Source organism: Ranitomeya variabilis, chromosome 3 (genome assembly GCF_051348905.1).
Source record: "Ranitomeya variabilis isolate aRanVar5 chromosome 3, aRanVar5.hap1, whole genome shotgun sequence".
NCBI classification, from domain to species: Eukaryota; Metazoa; Chordata; class Amphibia; order Anura; family Dendrobatidae; genus Ranitomeya; species Ranitomeya variabilis.
Genome location: NC_135234.1, coordinates 689683204 through 689705201, shown reverse-complemented (window position 1 = coordinate 689705201; position 21998 = coordinate 689683204).

The window sequence follows — 21998 nt, the reverse complement described above, 5'->3', positions numbered from 1 at the left end:
CACAGCTCATCTGTGCAGACCTCCTTCTTATCCGGTCGTTTGCAGCACTTCCCGACTCAGTGTCCTTAAAAATATCTCCATACTGTTTCCCCCGCCATGCTAACCCCTCTCCATATTGTTCCTCCTTTCCCTCTCCATATCCATTCCCCTTTTCACACTATGCTGTCATACTGCCCACCATGTTGACCTATTCAAATTTTAACCACTCCTCACACTGTTCCACTACACAGTCTGTTGGTCACCACAGCCACTCATACGGTATGATTTCCACAACAACCACCAATATATAGTTTGTGACCACCACAGCCCCCCAAATATAGTTTGATGTCTGCCACAGACCTCCATAAATAGTATGATGCCCTAAATAGCCCCCATGTATAATATGATGGTCGCCACAACATATCTTACAGTATTATGGCCCACAAACAACACACCCAAGCAGTAAAACAGTATGATATTCACCACATCCTCCTATCCAGTATGGTCACCACAGCCCACAGTATAATGACCTCCACAGCCCCATATACAGTATGGTTACCACAGCTCCTCATATACTTTGCTGTTCTCACTTCACAGTCCCTCATTTCATGGCCCAAATGCACATCCCCTCATTTCATGGCCCCCGCACAGCCTCTCATTTCATGCCCCCCGTACTGCCTCTCATTTCATGCCCCCTGCACAGTCCCTCATTTTATGCACCCTGCACAGCCCCTCATTTTATTCCACCCATCTGTAAAGTCACTCAGTAAATTCCGCCCATCAGCACAGCCCTTCACCTTCACCCATCAATGCTGTGCCCCACCTCATATTTTTCCCCATCTGAACTGCCCCTTGCTTCATTTTATTCCCCTCCATTAGCACAGCCCCATCCTCATTTTATTCTCCCACCAGAACAGCCCCTCACCTCATTGTATTCCACCATCAACACAGCTCATCTCCTCATTGCATTCCCCCTATCAACACAGCCTCTCCTTCCATTTATGCCCCACTGCACAGTAATATAAGAATTTAAAAAAAAGTTTAACAAAAAGCTCAATTCCCCGTTCCCGTTCACTGTCACCTCTTCTGTGAAATCCAACAGTGGATGCTGTATGGCGCATAGATTTCCCCAGCAAAGTGCTGGAGAGCCCGGTGGAAAAGTAGAGATGACAGCTCCTCGGCTTTTGTCCCTGACAGCACATACAGCAGACGTGTGTGGGGAGGGAAAGCAGGAGGAGAGATGGGTGAGTGGTGTCACACCTGGTCATCAGTGTGCTGACTGTTTGCGACTGTAGAAAGATGTCGGGCAACCACACACAATCAGCAATTTTTTTTTTCAAAGTATGCCCCTCTCAGATAGGCAGGAGGTGGCGCACCTCTTGTCTGACACATACGTTATTTTTAAGCGGACATGTGAAGGGAGCATAATGCTGTACCTGTGAGACTGGTCTCTAAAACCCCCATAAATCAGGTATTATCACTTGGGAAAGTTGCTGCCAGACATATATTTTCTCTGCTGCAGGCCTTATAATGAATTCCTTTGCTAATAGTTTACACCCATATGATACTTAGTGGCTCTCCATTCTGTTTCATAAAGGGGGATACTGAACAGGAGACTCACTTAATGATGTTTATATAAATTTACTAAATGTGAAATACTAGATGGTAGCCCGATTCTAACACATCGGGTATTCTAGAATATGTACGTACTTTATTTATGAAGATTTTAGAATAATACATTGAATACACAGGATTCGTCCGGCCGGGCGTGACTAATTAGCGAAGCGTGGTTCAAATCCCGTGCCAATTCGTGGTCGGACTGCGCCTGTCGCTGATTGTTTGAGGCCGGCCATGTAGTATATAGCACAGCCACATAGTATATAGCACAGCCACGTAGTATATAACAGCCCACGTAGTAAATAGCACAGCCACGTAGTATATAACAGCCCACATAGTATATAGCACAGCCATGTAGTACATAGCACAGCCACGTAGTACATTGCACAGCCACGTAGTACATTGCACAGCCACGTAGTATATTGCACAGCCACATAGTATATTGCACAGCCACGTAGTATATAGCACAGTCACGCAGTATATAACACAGCCCACATACTATATTGCACAGCCACATAGTATATTGCACAGCCCACGTAGTATATTGCACAGCCACGCAGTATATTGCACAGCGCTCGTAGTATATTGCACAGCCCATGTAGTATATTGGACAGCCCACGTAGTATATAGCACAGCCGACGTAGTATATAGCAATGTGGGCATCATATACCTGTTAAAAAAAGAAAAGAAAAAATAGTTCTATACTCACCCTCCAATAGTTCTATACTCACCCTCCGTTGGTCCCCGGATCCAAGCGAGGCGTTTACCGATGCTCCTCACGCACTCCGGTCCCAAGAGTGCATTAAGGTCTCGCGAGATGATGACGTTCGGTCTCTCGACACCGCTACGTCATCATCTCGCAAGATCGCAATGCATGGACCGGTCACCGGAGAGTCGCGAGGAGTGAGAAAGGCCTGTTCCTGATCCGAGGGGCCGACGGACGGTGAGCATATAACTATTTTTTTAATTATTTTTAACATTAGATCTTTTTACTATTGATGCTGCATAGGCAGCATCAATAGTAAAAAGTTGGTCACACAGGGTTAATAGCAGTCAGCAACTTGGGATTTCCGTGACAGTCAGATAGAAAGACAGACAGACAGACAGACAGAAAGACAGAAGTGACCCTTAGACAATTCTATAGTAGATTTTACAAGTGAAAGATTTTGATACACAGGGCCCTCTGCTTTCAGTTATCCACCTCAGCTAGCCTTTTGCACACTGTAGAGCCATGTGTGTGGAGGAACAGTCATAAGCTTCTTAACCATAATGCAAAATCTTTAGTAGACCCACTAATAATTCTGCTTTCTTTTTATATTTACTGCATCTTCAAGGTAAATTGAGAGCTCAGCTCCAACTTCTAAATCCATTCCACACATCTGCACCTGACATGAGTTTTATATGGACTGCTGATGTTGGAAAGGGGTTACTGTTGCTGAATTTTTGGCAAAACCTGAAAGGTTAAGATTTGAGCCACGTCACTAATGGTTTTTTTGAGCAGTAACTTGGGTAACTATCCATATTTAGCATGCTGTGCAGCGTCACTGCTGGGAGGAAGAAGTAAAGTTTGAAAGCTCCTTGTAAGATTTAATATTATCCTTGAAGAAAAGGGGGAGGTCCCATTTTGATGTATGTACCAATTTGTGGTATATATGACTTTTTAATCCATTTTATCACACTTTTTGGGAGATGGGATGAACAAAAGAAACAGTGATTCTGGAAATGTTTGGGGTATTTTTTATACTGTGATGCACAGTGTATATATATTATTTCCTTTGTGTGCATTGGAACAAAGAAAAGGAAAAGAGGACATAATTTCACACAAACCCCAAAAATGATCCAGACAAAATTGTTGGCACCTTTCCGAAATTGTGGGTAAAAAACTTTTTTAAGCATGTAATGCTTGTTCAAACTCACCTTTGGCAAGTAACAGGTGTGAGCAATATGAAAATCGTATCTGAAACCAGATAAAAAGTGGCAAAGTTTACTCCATCTTTGCATTGTGTGTCTGTGTGTGCCACACTAAGCATGGAGATTAGAAAGAAGAAAAGAGAAATGTCTGATGACTTGAGAACCAAAATTGTTGAAAAATATCAACAATCTCAAGGTTACAAGTCCATCTCCAGAAATCTTGCTGTTCCCTTGTCTACTGTGTGCAACTTTGTAAGAAGTTCACAGCCAATGGTACAGTAGCTAATCTCCATGGATGTGGATGGCAGAGAAAATTGATGGAAAGTTGCAACGCAGGATAGTCCAGATAGTGGATAAAAAGTCCCAATGAAGTTCCAAAGAAATTCAAGCTATTCTGCAGGCTCAGGGGGCATCACTGTCAGCAGAAGCAATCCATCGACATTTGAATGAAATTAAACGCTATGGCAGGAGACCCAGGAGGACCACACTGCTGACACAGACATAAAAAAGCTAGACTGCGGTTTGCCAAAATGTATGTGAGTAAGCCAAATTCCTTCTGGGAAAGTGTCTTGTGGACAGGTGAGACTAAGATAGAGCTTTTTGTTAAAGCAAATAATTTCACTGTTTGCTGAACAGAATGAGGCATACACAAAAAAGAACACAGTACCTACAGTCAAATATGGTGAAGGTTCAAAGATATTTTGGGGTTGTTTTGCTGTCTCTGGCACTAGGTGCCTTGACTGTGTTTAAAATACCATGAAAGATGTCCAAAGGGAAGATTACCAAAGGATTTTTGGCTGCAATGTAGTGCCCAGTGTCAGAAAGGTGGGTTTGTGCCCTAGGTCATGGGTTTTTTAGCAGTACAATGACCCCAAACATACTTCAAGAAGCACCTAGAAATGGATGGAAACAAGGCACTGGATAGTTCTGAAGCGGTCAACAATGAGTCTGGATCTAAATTCCATTGAACAGCTGTGGAGAGATCTTAAAATTGCTGTTGGGAAAAGGCACTCTTCAAATATGAGAGACCTGGTAAAGTTTTTTTTTTTCAAAAGAATGGTCCAAATTTCCAATTGATATGTGTAAGAAACTTGTTAATGGTTATAGGAAATCATTGATTGCAGTTATTTATTCCAAAAGGTGTGCAATCAAATATTAAGTTGAGGGTGCCAACAACACTATTTGTGTTGTTCCAATACACACAAAGGAAATATACATGCGCATTACAAGTGTAATTGCAAAAAAAATTCTGGAAGAAATGCTTCATTTTCTGGAACAATTGAAAGGATGCCAACACTTCCGGCCATGAATGTATATAAAATGCAATAAGTAAAATCTACGCTAGAAGTATGAATTTATAAAGGACTAGCCCCAAATATCAATGTATAAATGTTTTAATTGGATTTTGGGAGTGACAGACTCAAAAAAAGAACTTGACTCTTTAGGAAACTACATTTCTTTCCCACCATTGCATTCCAGGAGCTATATTTTTCTTTTTTCCCATCAGTATAGTTATATGATGGCTTGGTTTATTAGAGGATGTGTTGTATTTTGCCAGTGGCATCACTTTGGAGTACATATAACTTATTACCAAAGTTTTATTAACCCTTTATGAGAACAAAAAAGAAAAATAGGGCATTCAGCTGTTTTTTTTTTCACAGTTTAAGGCCGGCGTCACACTAGCGTGTTTTACGTACGTATGAGAGGTGCAGAAAATACGGATTGCATACGGTACAATGATTCTCTATGGCCCAGCTTCTATCTGCCGTATTTTACGGATCCGTATTATACGGTCTTGTACAGCCGTAGAAAATCGCAGCATGCTGCGTTTGTCACCGTATTGCGCAAAAAATCCGCCAATGAAAGTCTATGGGGGCGAGAAAAATACGGATTACACACGGACCAGCAGTGTGACTTGCGAGAAATACGCACCGCTGTTATAGAGAAAAGCCGGCAATTCAGTGCGGTGTACAGTAAAATCACACTGACAGAATAGAATAGAATAGAATAGGTAGAATAAATGTCTACACATAGAATAGGTGTATATATGTATATATATATATATATATATATATATATATATATATATATATATATATATATATATATATATATATATATCAATTAGAAAAAGGAAGGCAGCACTCCAATACTTGCAAAAGTGAAAAAAGCTGTGACGTTTTTCACTTTTGCAAGTATTGGAGTGCTGCCTTCCTTTTTCTAATTGCTATGGTATTTGGGTGGATGAGTGGACCGTCCTGCCTGGGAGGCTTGGCACCCATCGGTGAGCTTGTGCTGTTTTCATTTTTTGTATCTATATATATATATATATATACATATATATATATATGTCAGTGAGAAACATATATATATATTTATATTTCATACAGCGCTAGATATCATAAAAGCCGGTAATTCAATTGCCAGCTTTTGCTATCTCCTTCACAAACCCGACATGATATGAGACATGGTTTACATACAGTAAACCATCTCATATCCCTTTTTTTTTTGCATATTCCACACTACTAATGTTAGTAGTGTGTATGTGCAAAATTTGGGCGATCTAGCTATTAAATTAAAGGGTTAAATCGCGGAAAAAATTGGCGTGGGCTCCCGCGCAATTTTCTCCGCCAGAGTGGTAAAGCCAGTGACTGAGGGCAGAAATTAATAGCCTAGAGAGGGTCTATGGTTATTGCCCCCCCCCCGGCTAAAAACTTCTGCCCCCAGCCACCCCAGAAAAGGCACATCTGGAAGATGCGCCTATTCTGGCACTTGGCCACTCTCTTCCCACTCCCGTGTAGTGGTGGGTAGGGTTGAGCGAAACGGATCGGTCATTTTCATAAGTCGCCGACTTTTGGCAAAGTCGGCGTCTCATGAAACCCGACCCGATCCCTGTGTGGGGTCGGCCATGCGGTACGCGACTTTCGCGCCAAAGTCGCGTTTCAATGACGCTAAAAGCGCCATTTCTCAGCCAATGAAGGTGGACGCAGAGTGTGGGCAGCGTGATGACATAGATCTCAGTCCCCACCATCTTAGAGAAGGGCATTGCAGTGATTGGCTTGCTTTCTGCGGCATCACAGGGGCTATAAAGGGGCGTTCCCGCCGACCGCCATCTTACTGCTGCTGATCTGAGCGTAGGGAGAGGTTGCTGCCGCTTCGTCAGAAGCAGGGATAGTGTTAGGCAGGGTACATTCACCCCCAAACCGCTTGTGCTGTAGCGATTAACACTTTCCAACACCACCTTTTGTTTGCAGGGACAGTGGAAGCTACATTTATTTTTCCTCAGCGCTGTAGCTCATTGGGCTGCCTTAGAAGGCTCCCTGATAGCTGCGTTGCTGTGTGTGTACGCCGCTGTGCAAACCAACTGATTTTTTCAAAGCACAAATCCTGTTGTTCCTTCCTTTCTGTACAGCTATCTTGTTTGTTTGTCCACACTTTTGTGTGCAGCAGTCCTTTTTATAGCTGCCTGCCATACTTTTCTGAGATTACTGTAGGGAGATAAAGATTGGCAAGTCTGTCTCTGTGCCAGTGCTGTGTGTGGCATCTGTCTCTCATTGTGTGCCACAGAAAACCTAGTGTGTAATACTGGGCCATTTTGGTTTTTTTTTTTAATTCTCCCTGAAAAAAAATAAATAAATAGTGGGAGATAAAGATTGGCAAGTCTGCCTCTGTCCAAGTGCTGTGTGTGGCATCTGTCTCTCATTGTGTGCCACAGAAAACCTAGTGTGTAATACTGGACCATTTTTTTTTTTTTTTAAATTCTCCCTGAAAAAAAAAAAATAAATAGTGGGAGATAAAGATTGGCAAGTCTGCCTCTGTGCCAGTGCTGTGTGTGGCATCTGTCTCTCATTGTGTGCCACAAAAAACCTAGTGTGTAATACTGGGCCATTTTTTTTTTTTATTTTTAATTCTCCCTGAAAAAAAAAATAAATAGTGGGAAAGATTGGCAAGTCTGCCTCTGTGCCAGTGCTGTGTGTGGCATCTGTTTCTCATTGTGTGCCACAGAAAACCTAGTGTGTCATACTGTTATTTTTTTTTTTTTTTTAATTCTCCCTGAAAACAAAAAATAGTGGAAGATTAAGAGTGGCATTTCTGCTTGAGTGCCGGTCCTGTGTGTGCCATCTGTCTCAAATTATTGGGGCACAGAAAACCTAGTGTGTAACATTGGGCCTGATTTTCCTTTCAGTGTCAGCCACCTATAAAGGTATATATAAATCCTACAGAAGTTTGAGTTCACCTTATAAGTTGTTTTACAGTAACAAATACCGTTACTTTGGTTACGTTTTGCAAACAATGAGGAAGTCTGGTGGAAGAGGTCGTGGCCGTGGGCGGTCATTGTCAGCTGGTAATGATGGTAGTGGTGGTGGAGCATCAGGTGGTCGTGGTAAAAGCAGTACAGCACCTAAGTCTCGAGTTGTTGAGCCAGGTTCATCGTCTGGCTACACATGGCCTCGAACGCTCCCTTTTCTGGGAGTAGGAAAACCGCTTTTATAGCCGGAGCAGCAAGAACAAGTTTTGGCTTTCCTTGCTGACTCAGCCTCTAGCTCTTTTGCCTCCTCTTCTGAAAGTGCTAAATGTAAAAGCAGCGCGTCGTTAGTGGATGTTCACGGTCAAAGACAAGTCGTTTCCTTGTCTTCTTCACCCAGAACAAGAGAGAAGGATGCGTCAGGAGACACAACGGGTTACTCCATGGAGCTCTTTACACATACCGTTCCTGAGTTAGACAGTGAAACAGTTAACAGGCCATGCCCATTAGAAGTTGAATCGGACATGGAGTGCACTGATGCACAGCCACAGCCAGATTACTCTGCTGTTCCTTTGACTCAGACCAGAACATTGCCCTTGCAGTGTACTGAGCCAGAATCAAACCCAGCTGAGACTATGGTGCCCCGTCACGAACGCTATACCACCGGCTTACACGGTGACACAGACGAAGTTGCACACGAGATAGAAGAGGAGGTCATAGATGACCCAGTTGTTGACCCCGATTGGCAGGCATTGGGGGAACAGGGTGCAGGCGGCAGTAGTTCTGAAGTGGAGGAGGAGGAGGAGCCGCAGCAGGCATCAACATCACAACAGGTTCCATCTGCTAGGCCCGTATCTGGCCAAAAACGCATGGCAAAACCAAAACCAGTTGGAGGACAGCGTGGCCATCCGGTTAAAGAAGCTCAGTCTGCAATGCCTGAAAAGGTATCCGATAGTAGAAAGAGTGCAGTCTGGCATTTTTTTTAAACAACATCCAAATGATCAGCGCAAAGTCATCTGTCAAAAATGTTCAACTACCTTAAGCAGAGGTCAGAATCTTAAAAGTCTAAATACAAGTTGCATGCATAGACATTTAACCACCATGCATTTGCAAGCCTGCACTAACTACCAAACGTGCCTAAAGGTTGCAGCACCCTCGGCCAATGAAGCTAGTCAGCAACGCTACATCCCTTCCCTCACTGTAAGCCCACCATTTCCCGCAACACCTGCAGTATCTGTGCAGCTTTTGTCTCCAGGCCAAAGCAGTCAGGGAATCACCAGGTTCGTAGTAGGAAACACTGCATGTAGGGCACCGGCAAGAATACAATCTCCAACCCTCTCTCAGTCTGCCATGTCCACCGACACCACTGCTAGTTCCACGATCTCCAGCTCTCCAGTCCAGCTCACCCTACATGAGACTCTTGTTAGGAAAAGGAAGTACTCATCCTCGCATCCGCGTACACAGGGTTTGAACGCCCACAGTGCTAGACTAATCTCATTAGAGATGATGCCCTACCGGTTAGTTGAAAGCGAAGCTTTCAAAGCGCTGATGGACTACGCTGTACCACGCTACAAGCTACCCAGTCGACACTTCTTTTCTAGAAAAGCCATCCCAGCCCTCCAACAGCATGTTAAAGACCGCATCGTCCATGCACTCAGGCAGTCTGTGACTACAAAGGTGCACCTGACAACAGATGCATGGACCAGTAGGCATGGCCAGGGACATTACGTGTCCATCACGGCACACTGGGTGAATGTGGTGGATGCAGGGTCCACAGGGGACAGCAATATTGGGACAGTTCTGCCTAGCCCATGGTCAAGGAAACAGTTGGCTGTAGGCGTTCGCCCCCCTCCTCCTCTTCCTCGTCCTCCTGCAGATGCGAGAGCTCGTCCACAGACCGCAGTCGCACATCCACTCCATCCGCAGCTGCCACTGTTGCACACCAGGTGTGCCATTATGGGACAGCTAGTGGCAAGCGTCAGCAGGCTGTATTGCCAATGAAGTGTTTGGGCGACAACAGACACACCGCGGAAGTTCTGTCCGAGTTCTTGCAGAAAGAAACTCAGTCATGGCTGGGCACTGTACATCTTGAGGCAGGCAAGGTAGTGAGTGATAACGGAAGGAATTTCATGGCTGCCATAGCCCTTTCCCAACTGAAACACATTCCTTGCCTGGCTCACACCTTAAACCTGGTGGTGCAGTGCTTCCTGAAAAGTTATCCGGGGTTACCCGACCTGCTCCTCAAAGTGCGCAGACTTTGCTCGCATATCCGCCATTCGCCCGTACACTCCAGCCGTAGGCAGAACTATCAGCGGTCTTTGAACCTTCCCCAGCATCGCCTAATCATCGACGTTGCAACAAGTTGGAACTCCACACTGCACATGCTTCAGAGACTGTGCGAACAGAGGCGTGCTGTTATGTATTTGTGGGAGGATACACGGGCAGGCAGTTGGATGGCAGACATGGAGTTGTCAGGTGTGCAGTGGTCGAAGCTACAAGACTTGTGTCAAGTCCTTCAGTGTTTTGAGGAATGCACACGGCTGGTTAGTGCAGGCAACGCCATAATAAGCATGAGCATCCCCCTAATGCGTCTGCTGATGCAAAGTTTGACGCACATAAAGGAGCAGGCGTCTGCAGCCGAGGAAGAGGAAAGCCTTGATGACAGTCAGCCATTGTCTGGTCAGGGCCGTGTAGAGGACGCGGTAGCGGGCAAAGAGGAGGAGGAGGAGGACGAGGAGGATGATGGGGATGAGTACTTTTTTAATGAGGAAGCTTCTCCTGGGCCAACAGAAATTAGTGGCGTTGCAAGGCCGGGTTCTGGTTTTTTAAGGGAGACAAGTGACGTAGATTTGCCTGTAACTGCCCCTCAAACCAGCACAACCGCAGATTTGACAACTGGAACTTTGGCCCACATGGCGGATTAAGCCTTACGTATCCTCAAAAGGGACCCACGCATTATTAAAATGATGACCGATGACGATTACTGGTTGGCCTGCATCCTTGACCATCGCTATAAAGGCAAATTGCAAAATATTATGCCACATGAGAACTTCGAACAAATATTAGCAACCAAGCAAGCAACTCTTGTAGACCGTTTGATTCAGGCATTCCCAGCACACAGCGCCGGTGATGGTTCTCACACGAGCTGCAGGGGGCTACAGGGCAGAGGTGTTAGAGGTGCACAAATCAGAAGTGGCGTTGGACAGAGGGGTTTTCTGACCAGGTTATGGAGTGATTTCGCAATGACCGCAGACAGGACAGGTACTGCAGCATCTATTCAAAGTGACAGGAGACAACATTTGTCCAGTATGGTTACTAACTATTTTTCATCCCTTATCGATGTTCTCCCTCAACCATCATTCCCATTTGATTACTGGGCATCCAAATTAGACACCTGGCCTGAATTGGCAGAATATGCATTGCAGGAGCTTGCTTGCCCAGCAGCTAGTGTGCTATCAGAAAGAGTATTCAGTGCTGCTGGTTCAATATTAACCGAAAAAAGGACTCGTCTGGCTACCCAAAATGTGGATGATCTAACCTTCATTAAAATGAACCACTCCTGGATTTCAAATTATTTTGCCCCACCTTTCCCGGCTGACACCTAGCTTTCCTATAAAAAGGTCTTGCTTGTGGACTGGTCTTACTGAGTGTTCCAATCTCTTAATTTGCAGCAGCTGTTTGTCCAGCATACGACATGTTTACACCTCCCTCAATGGGAAAACTCCCCCCACGGGGCTGTGGTCTCGCCACTTGGCGCAAGCACCCGTTAGAGTGCCGTTTGTCTGAAGAGGTGGGTGTGCCCGTTTTTGGTAGACGGCACTGCCACTGGGTCCCTCATAGTACAATAAAGTGTCTCTGGCAATGGTGGCGCGCACCCAACGTCAGACACACCGTTGTAACATGAGGGGCCCTGGGACGGTACCGGCCACAAGAGAGTTCACCCCCCAGCTCAAACTGTGCTCTACCACGTGCAAAATTATCTCTCACAGCTCCACCAATGTTTAGTCTATGCGCTGACATCATTCAATGCCTGGCACTGACTACCAATTTGTTGACATCTATGATGCTATTTGAAATAGTCTGGGTCAGTGTCCTATATTGACACCAGTAAATACTGCCAAATTACTGTCAGAAACTCAGCAGATGAGCCCACCCCTGTACCTAAGTATGCCACACTTTTGTTTTTTTGTTTAGTTGTTTTGCGAGACATTAACATCTATTTATTTTTTGGGAGAACTAACTGTGTCAGACACTCCTTGAAATTGTCCTCCGCTGACCACACCAATGCTGCCTGTGTACCCATGTAACCTATTTAAAACTGCATAGAGCCTATTTTTATTTATTTTAGGCCCAGTAAGCCTGTCTGCGGTCCCTCCTTGCAATTGTCCTCCGCTGACCACACCAATGCTGCTCGTGTACCCCTGGAACCTATTTAAAACTGCATAGAGCCTATTTTTATTTATTTTAGGCCCAGTAAGCCTGTCTGCGGTCCCTCCTTGCAATCGTCCTCCGCTGACCACACCAATGCTGCCTGTGTACCCCTGCGAGATAACTCTAAGTGCCTTGAGCCTATTTTTATTTATTTTAGGCCTAGTAAGCCTGTCTGCGGTCCGTCCTTGCAATCCTCCTCCACTGACCACACCAATGCTGCCTGTGTACCCATGTAACCTATTTAAAACTGCATAGAGCCTATTTTTATTTATTTTAGGCCCAGTAAGCCTGTCTGCAGTCCCTCCTTGCAATCGTCCTCCGCTGACCACACCAATGCTGCCCGTGTACCCCTGGAACCTATTTAAAACTGCATAGAGCCTATTTTTATTTATTTTAGGCCCAGTAAGCCTGTCTGTGGTCCCTCCTTGCAATCGTCCTCCGCTGACCACACCAATGCTGCCCGTGTACCCCTGGAACCTATTTAAAACTGCATAGAGCCTATTTTTATTTATTTTAGGCCCAGTAAGCCTGTCTGTGGTCCCTCCTTGCAATCGTCCTCCGCTGGCCACACCAATGCTGCCCGTGTACCCCTGGAACCTATTTAAAAGTTCATAGAGACTATTTATATATTTTATTTAATATTAATAAAGCCATGATGGACTACGCTGTACCATGCTACAAGCTAACCAGTTGACACTTCTTTTGCGAGAAAAGCCATCCCAACTCTCCACCAGCATGTAAAAGACCGCATTGTCCATGCACTCTGGCAATCTGTGAGTACAAAGGTGCACCTGACAACAGACGCATGGACCTGTAGGCATGGCCACGGAAGGTTACGTGTCCATTACGGCGCAATGGGTTAATGTGGTGGATGCATGGTCCACAGGGGACAGCCTACTAAGTCTGTCTGCAGTCCCTAATTAAAATTGTCCTCAATTCAGGTTTTCGGGCTTTTTTAAAAAATAGGAAACTGCATTTGGGCTACTAGTTTGGTTGGGGCCTACTAGTGATGTCTGCCGCTCCTGGGTGTTCTCCTCCTCCTTGGTGTTCTCCTCCTCCTTGGTGTTCTCCTCCTCCTTGGTGTTCTTCTCAGGGTTTCCTTGTCTGAGCTTCAACCTTCTGACTCTCATTAAGTATTTGTTGGTAAAAATTGGTGGTTGGGGCCTACTAACGGTGTCTGCCGCTCCCTGGTGTTGTCCTCCACTGTATAAATCTGAGCTTCAACCTTCTGGCTCTCATTAAATATTTGTTGGTAAAAATTGGTGGTTGGGCCCTACTAACGGTGTCTGCCGCTCCCTGGTGTTGTCCTCCACTGTATAAAGCTGAGCTTCAACCTTTTGGCTTTCGGCCTATAGTAGCAGATATTAAACTGCATTTGGCCTTCAACTTTGGCTGGGCCCTACTAACGGTGTGTGCCGCTCCCTGGTGTTGTCCTCCACTGTATAAAGCTGAGCTTCAACCTTCTGGCTCTCATTAAGTATTTGTTGGTAAAAATTGGTGGTTGGGGCCTACTAATGGTGTCTGCCGCTCCTGGGTGTTCTCCTCCTCCTGAGTGTTCTCCTCCTCCTTGGTGTTCTCCTCCAGGTTTCCTTGTCTGAGCTTCAACCTTCTGGCTCTCATTAAGTATTTGTTGGTAAAAATTGGTGGTTGGGGCCTACTAACGGTGTCTGCCGCTCCTGGGTGTTCTCTGTTGTGGATTCTGTTTGTGGGCTCCCTCTGGTGGTTACTGCTGGTACTGGGTGACTTTGGTGGGTTGCGGCCTTTGGTTTCCACCTGTCCATCAGAGGCTGGGTGTTTCCTATTTTACCTGGCCTTTCTGTCATTTCCTTGCCGGCTATCAATGTATTCAGATGTGCTCTGTTTTGTTCCTGCCTACCTGCTCCCAGATCTTTCAGGATAAGCTAAGTGCTGATTTTCAGTTGTTTGGTTTTTTGTCCAGCTTGCTTATTATGTCTCTATGCTAGCTGGTAGCTCTAGTGGACTGAGGTTCTCCCCATGTGCCATGAGTTGGCACATGGGTTCTTGTAATCTCAGGATGGTTTTTTGATTAGGGTTTTTTGCTGACCGCTCAGACCCCTTTTGTATCGTTCTGCTTTCTAGTTTACAGCGGGCCTCTATTTGCTAAACCTATATATATCATCTCTATGTGTGTGCCTTCCTCTCATTTCACCGTTAATACATGTGGGGGGCAACTATACCTTTTGGGGTTCGTTCCTCTGGAGGCAAGTGAGGTCTTTATTTTCTCTGCAGTACTAGTTAGCTCTTAGGCTGGTGCGTGGCGTCTAGAACCAACGTAGGCACGCTCCCTGGCTATCTCTAGTTGCGTTTGTCAGGCGTAGGGCAGCGGTCAGCCCAGGTTCCATCACCCTAGAGCTCGTCCATTATATATTTGTACCTTGCTTGTCCTGTGCTATCCCTAGCCATTGGGATTCATGACAGTATAGCCGGCCCACAAAGTGTTAATTGTTTGGGCTGAAGCAGGAGAATAAGAAGTGTTTAAGGGAAATTTTTTTTTTTTTTTTTTTTTTCCCTTCAGAGTTTTGCTGCCTAGCCCTTAATTGCTGTCTAGCTGCTTCTTACCTCCTCTCAACCCTTGAATGGCTCTGATCTTAGCTGTTTAACATGGATGTCCAGAGTTTGGCTTCCAGCCTGAGTAATCTCGCGGCAAAAGTTCAAAACATACAGGATTTTGTTGTTCACACTCCCATGTCTGAACCTAGAATTCCTATTCCAGAGTTCTTCTCTGGAGATAGATCTACCTTCCTGAATTTCAGGAACAATTGTAAATTGTTTCTTTCTTTAAAATCTTGCTCCTCTGGAGACCCTGCTCAACAGGTCAGGATTGTAATATCTTTCCTGCGGGGCGACCCTCAGAATTGGGCATTTGCATTGGCACCAGGGGATCCTGCATTGCTCAGTGTGGATGCGTTTTTTCTGGCATTGGGATTGCTCTATGAGGAACCCAACCTGGAGATTCAGGCTGAAAAGGCTTTGTTAGCCCTCTCTCAGGGGCATGATGAAGCGGAAATATATTGTCAAAAATTTCGGAAATGGTCGGTGCTTACTCAGTGGAATGAGTGCGCCCTGGCTGCAAACTTCAGAAATGGTCTTTCTGAGGCCATTAAGGATATTATGGTGGGGTTCCCTACGCCTACAGGTCTGAATGAGTCTATGGCTATGGCCATACAGATTGATCGGCGTTTGCGGGAGCGCAAACCCGTGCACCAGTTGGTGGTGTCTTCTGAACAGGCACCTGAGACTATGCAATGTGATAGAATTCAGTCCAGAAGTGAACGGCAAAATTATAGGCGGAAAAATGGATTGTGTTTTTATTGTGGTGATTCAGCTCATGTTATATCAGCATGCTCTAAACGCACAAAAAAGCTTGATAAATCTTTTGCCATTGGTACTCTGCAGCCTAAGTTCATTTTGTCTGTGACTCTGATTTTTTCACTGTCTTCCATTTCCGTTGATGCCTATGTGGATTCGGGCGCTGCCCTGAGTCTTATGGATTGGTCATTTGCTAAACGCTGCGGTTTTAGTCTGGAGCCTCTGGAAGTTCCTATTCCTCTGAAGGGAATTGACTCTACACCATTGGCTATGAATAAACCGCAGTATTGGACACAAGTGACCATGCGCATGACTCCCGTTCATCAGGAGGTGATTCGCTTCCTTGTACTGTATAATTTACATGATGTACTAGTGCTGGGGCTGCCATGGTTACAAACTCATAATCCTGTCCTGGACTGGAAAACAATGTCTGTGTTAAGCTGGGGATGTCAGGGGGTTCATGATCATGCACCTCCGATTTCAATCGCTTCATCTACTCCTTCTGAGATCCCTGAGTTTTTGTCTGACTATAGGGATGTTTTTGAGGAGCCTAAGCTCAATTCGCTCCCTCCTCATAGAGATTGTGACTGTGCTATAGAATTGATTCCTGGCAGTAAGTTCCCTAAGGGTCGTTTATTTAATCTGTCACTGCCAGAGCATACTGCTATGCGGAATTATATTAAGGAGTCCTTGGAAAAGGGAAATATTCGTCCATCTTCGTCCCCTCTGGGAGCAGGTTTTTTTTTCGTGGCAAAAAAAGATGGTTCCCTGAGGCCTTGTATAGATTATCGCCTTCTGAATAAGATTACAGTCAAATATCAGTATCCATTGCCATTATTGACTGACTTGTTTGCTCGCATTAAGGGGGCTAGGTGGTTCACTAAGATAGATCTTCGCGGTGCGTATAATCTGGTGCGGATAAAACAAGGTGATGAGTGGAAAACCGCATTTAATACGCCTGAGGGCCATTTTGAGTATTTGGTAATGCCTTTTGGACTCTCCAATGCTCCGTCAGTCTTTCAGTCCTTTATGCACAATATTTTCCGTGAATATCTGGATAAGTTTATGATTGTGTATTTGGATGATATTTTGGTGTTTTCTGATGACTGGGAGTCTCATGTTCTACAGGTTAGGAAGGTGTTTCAGGTTCTGCGGGCCAATTCTCTGTTTGTGAAGGGCTCAAAGTGTCTCTTCGGAGTCCAGAAGATTTCTTTTTTGGGGTACATTTTTTCTCCTTCTACTATTGAGATGGATCCCGTCAAGGTTCAGGCAATTTGTGACTGGACACAACCTACATCTGTTAAGAGCCTACAGAAGTTCTTGGGGTTTGCTAATTTTTATCGTCGGTTCATTGCAAATTTTTCCAGTATTGTTAAACCTTTGACTGATTTGACTAAAAAGGGTGCTGATGTTGCTAATTGGTCTCCTGCGGCTGTGGGGGCCTTTCAGGAACTTAAGCGCCGGTTGGTTTTCTTCTGCTCCTGTGTTGTGTCAACCAGATGTTTCACTTCCTTTTCAGGTTGAGGTTGATGCTTCCGAGATTGGAGCGGGGGCGGTTTTGTCACAGAGAAGATCTGATGGCTCGGTGATGAAGCCATGTGCATTCTTCTCTAGAAAATTCTCGCCCGCCGAGCGCAATTATGATGTGGGTAATCGGGAGCTTTTGGCCATGAAGTGGGCATTTGAGGAGTGGCGTCATTGGCTTGAGGGTGCTAAACATCGTGTGGTGGTCTTGACTGATCACAAGAATCTCATTTACCTTGAGTCTGCCAGGCGTTTGAATCCTAGACAGGCTCGTTGGTCGTTGTTTTTTTCTCGTTTCAATTTCGTGGTTTCATACCTGCCAGGTTCAAAGAATGTGAAGGCAGATGCTCTTTCCAGGAGTTTTGTGCCTGACTCTCCTGGAGATTCTGGGCCTACTGGTATCCTTAGGGATGGGGTAATATTGTCCGCCGTATCCCCAGACTTGCGACGTGCATTGCAGGAGTTTCAGGTGGATAAACCGGATCGTTGTCCACCAGAAAGACTGTTTGTTCCGGATGATTGGACCAGTAGAGTCATCTCCGAGGTCCATTCTTCTGTGTTAGCTGGTCATCCTGGAATATTTGGTACTAGAGACTTGGTGGCCAGGTCTTTTTGGTGGCCTTCCTTGTCTAGGGATGTGCGTACCTTTGTGCAGTCTTGTGAAGTGTGTGCTCGAGCTAAGCCTTGCTGTTCTCGGGCCAGTGGGTTGTTGTTATCCTTGCCCATCCCGAAGAGGCCTTGGACGCACATTTCCATGGATTTTATTTCTGATCTCCCGGTTTCACAGAAAATGTCCGTTATCTGGGTTGTGTGTGACCGCTTTTCTAAGATGGTTCATTTGGTGCCCTTGCCTAAGTTGCCTTCCTCCTCTGAGTTGGTCCCTTTATTTTTTCAGAACGTGGTTCGTTTGCATGGGATTCCGGAGAATATAGTTTCTGACAGGGGATCCCAGTTTGTGTCTAGATTTTGGCGGACATTTTGTGCCAAGATGGGCATTGATTTGTCTTTCTCGTCTGCATTCCATCCTCAGACGAATGGCCAGATGGAGCGAACTAATCAGACCTTGGAAACTTATTTGAGGTGTTTTGTTTCTGCTGACCAAGATGACTGGGTTGCTTTTTTGCCACTGGCCGAATTTGCTCTTAATAATCGGGCTAGTTCTGCCACGTTGGTCTCTCCTTTTTTTTGTAATTCGGGGTTTCATCCTCGTTTTTCCTCTGGTCAGGTGGAGTCTTCGGATTGTCCTGGAGTGGACGTGGTGGTGGACAGGCTACATCAAATTTGGAATCAGGTGGTGGACAATTTGAAGTTATCTCAGGAGAAGACTCAGCAGTTTGCTAATCGCCGTCGCCGCATGGGTCCCCGACTTCTTGTTGGGGATTTGGTGTGGTTGTCTTCTCGTTTTGTCCCTATGAAGGTCTCTTCTCCTAAGTTCAAGCCTCGGTTCATCGGTCCTTATAGGATCTCGGAGATTCTTAACCCTGTATCTTTTCGTTTGGATCTCCCAGCATCGTTTGCTATTCATAATGTGTTCCATCGGTCGTTGTTGCGGAGGTATGAGGTGCCCGTTGTTCCTTCGGTTGAGCCTCCTGCTCCGGTGCTGGTGGAGGGAGAATTGGAGTATGTTGTTGAGAAGATCTTGGATTCTCGTGTTTCCAGACGCAAACTCCAGTATTTGGTTAAGTGGAAGGGTTATGGTCAGGAGGATAATTCCTGGGTGGTCGCCTCCGATGTTCATGCGACTGATTTGGTCCACGCCTTCCATAGAGCTCACCCTGATCGCCCTGGGGGTTCTCGTGAGGGTTCGGTGACCCCTCCTCAAGGGAGGGGTACTGTTGTGGATTCTGTTTGTGGGCTCCCTCTGGTGGTTACTGCTGGTACTGGGTGACTTTGGTGGGTTGCGGCCTTTGGTTTCCACCTGTCCATCAGAGGCTGGGTGTTTCCTATTTTACCTGGCCTTTCTGTCATTTCCTTGCCGGCTATCAATGTATTCAGATGTGCTCTGTTTTGTTCCTGCCTACCTGCTCCCAGATCTTTCAGGATAAGCTAAGTGCTGATTTTCAGTTGTTTGGTTTTTTGTCCAGCTTGCTTATTATGTCTCTATGCTAGCTGGTAGCTCTAGTGGACTGAGGTTCTCCCCATGTGCCATGAGTTGGCACATGGGTTCTTGTAATCTCAGGATGGTTTTTTGATTAGGGTTTTTTGCTGACCGCTCAGACCCCTTTTGTATCGTTCTGCTTTCTAGTTTACAGCGGGCCTCTATTTGCTAAACCTATATATATCATCTCTATGTGTGTGCCTTCCTCTCATTTCACCGTTAATACATGTGGGGGGCAACTATACCTTTTGGGGTTCGTTCCTCTGGAGGCAAGTGAGGTCTTTATTTTCTCTGCAGTACTAGTTAGCTCTTAGGCTGGTGCGTGGCGTCTAGAACCAACGTAGGCACGCTCCCTGGCTATCTCTAGTTGCGTTTGTCAGGCGTAGGGCAGCGGTCAGCCCAGGTTCCATCACCCTAGAGCTCGTCCGTTATATATTTGTACCTTGCTTGTCCTGTGCTATCCCTAGCCATTGGGATTCATGACAGTTCTCCTCCTCCTGAGTGTTCTCCTCCTCCTTGGTGTTCTCCTCCAGGTTTCCTTGTCTGAGCTTCAACCTTCTGGCTCTCATTAAGTATTTGTTGGTAAAAATTGGTGGTTGGGGCCTACTAACGGTGTCTGCCGCTCCCTGGTGTTGTCCTCCACTGTATAAATCTGAGCTTCAACCTTCTGGCTCTCATTAAGTATTTGTTGGTAAAAATTGGTGGTTGGGGCCTACTAACGGTGTCTGCCACTCCCTGGTGTTGTCCTCCACTGTATAAAGCTGAGCTTCAACCTTTTGGCTTTCGGCCTATAGTAGCAGATATTAAACTGCATTTGGCCTTCAACTTTGGTTGGGCCCTACTAACGGTGTGTGCCGCTCCCTGGTGTTGTCCTCCACTGTATAAATCTGAGCTTCAACCTTCTGGCTCTTATTAAGTATTTGTTGGTAAAAATTGGTGGTTGGGGCCTACTAACGGTGTCTGCCGCTCCCTGGTGTTGTCCTCCACTGTATAAAGCTGAGCTTCAACCTTTTGGCTTTCGGCCTATAGTAGCAGATATTAAACTGCATTTGGCCTTCAACTTTGGTTGGGCCCTACTAACGGTGTGTGCCGCTCCCTGGTGTTGTCCTCCACTGTATAAATCTGAGCTTCAACCTTCTGGCTCTTATTAAGTATTTGTTGGTAAAAATTGGTGGTTGGGGCCTACTAACGGTGTCTGCCGCTCCCTGGTGTTGTCCTCCACTGTATAAAGCTGAGCTTCAACCTTTTGGCTTTCGGCCTATAGTAGCAGATATTAAACTGCATTTGGCCTTCAACTTTGGTTGGTGCCTACTAACGGTGTGTGCCGCTCCATGGTGTTGTCCTCCACTGTATAAAGCTGAGCTTCAATCTTAAAGCTCTCGTTAAGTAGTTGTTTTTAAAATGTGTGGTTGGGCCCTTAAAACGGTGTCTGACGCTACTGGGTTTTCTCCTGTTTTGTTGTCCCGACCTTCAATGTTCAGGCTTTTGGCTTACATTTTAAATAATTAAACTGCAGTTGGCCTACTACTTTGGTTGGGCCTAGTAACGGTGTGTGCCGCACCTTGGTGTTGTCCTGTGTTATTTTCCTGACCTTTAATCTTCAGGCTTTCGGCCTTCATTTGTAATATTAAACTGCATAGGGCCTACTAGTGTGGTTCGGCCCTACTAATGGTGTCTGTCTGCCGCTCCTGGGCTTTCTACTCCACTGAACTAAGCAATGCCACCTGATTAGTCCTGTTACCAATTTTGACCTGCATTTTACCCACTTTATTATTTGGGCCTATATCAGTGTTTCCGCTTCATCCTGCCCATTGCCCAGCCGGTGCTAGATGAGTCTTGTGGTACTTTGACCCAGACCACTACATTTCCCTTGCACGCTACACAGCCACAATCTGACCCTGCTGAAAGTCAGGTTCCCCTTCCCGCATACTATACCACCTTACACAGGGACAAAGAGGAAGGTGCACATGAAAGTGCACGTTTCTTCAACAGGTAGGGGGGCATACTCGTTGGCGACGTCACAGGCACAGGGCCCCTCAGAGTACGCAAAATTGTCGCTGCCGGTGGGAGGCGCCCCCGCCGTGCAAACACACCACCGTACTTTGAGGGGCCCTGTGCCAGTGCCAATGTGAACGAGTGGGCCTCCCTGCTTGCTCAGGATCACAGCACTTGCAAAGTTGAAATACTTACCTCTCACTGCTCCACCGCCGTGACGTAGTCCACGTTTCCTGGGTCCACTAAAACTTTGAACAAGCCCTACCCCCCACAACTTTTGCCAAATGACCCCCAATTTCCAATGCCCAACTATTATTATAAAGTTAATTAAGATTGACAAGCTTCAGAAACAAGAATGGATGTTTTTGGCATTAAAATGGGCACTGTAGGTGTTTTCCTGGCCTGCACTCACTGCCGACTATGCTTCCCCATTGATTTGCATTGGGTTTCATGTTTCGGTCGATCCCCGACTTTTCGCGATAATCGGCCGACTTCACTCGACTCGACTTTGGACAAAGTCGGGTTTCGCAAAACCCGACTCGATCTTAAAAAAATTAAAGTCGCTCAACCCTAGTGGTGGAATATGGGGTAATGAAGGGTTAATGTCACCTTGCTATTGTAAGGTGACATTAAGCCAGGTTAATAATGAAGAGGCGTCAATTATGACACCTATCCATTATTAATCCAATAGTACGAAATGGTTAATAAAACACACACACATTATTACAAAGTACTTTAATGAAATAAAGACACAGGGTGTTGTAATATTTTATTAGACTCTTAATCCACCTGAAGACCCTCGTTCTGTAAAAAAGGAAAAATAAAAAATCAACAGTATCCCATACCTTCCGTCGTTCTGGTCACATC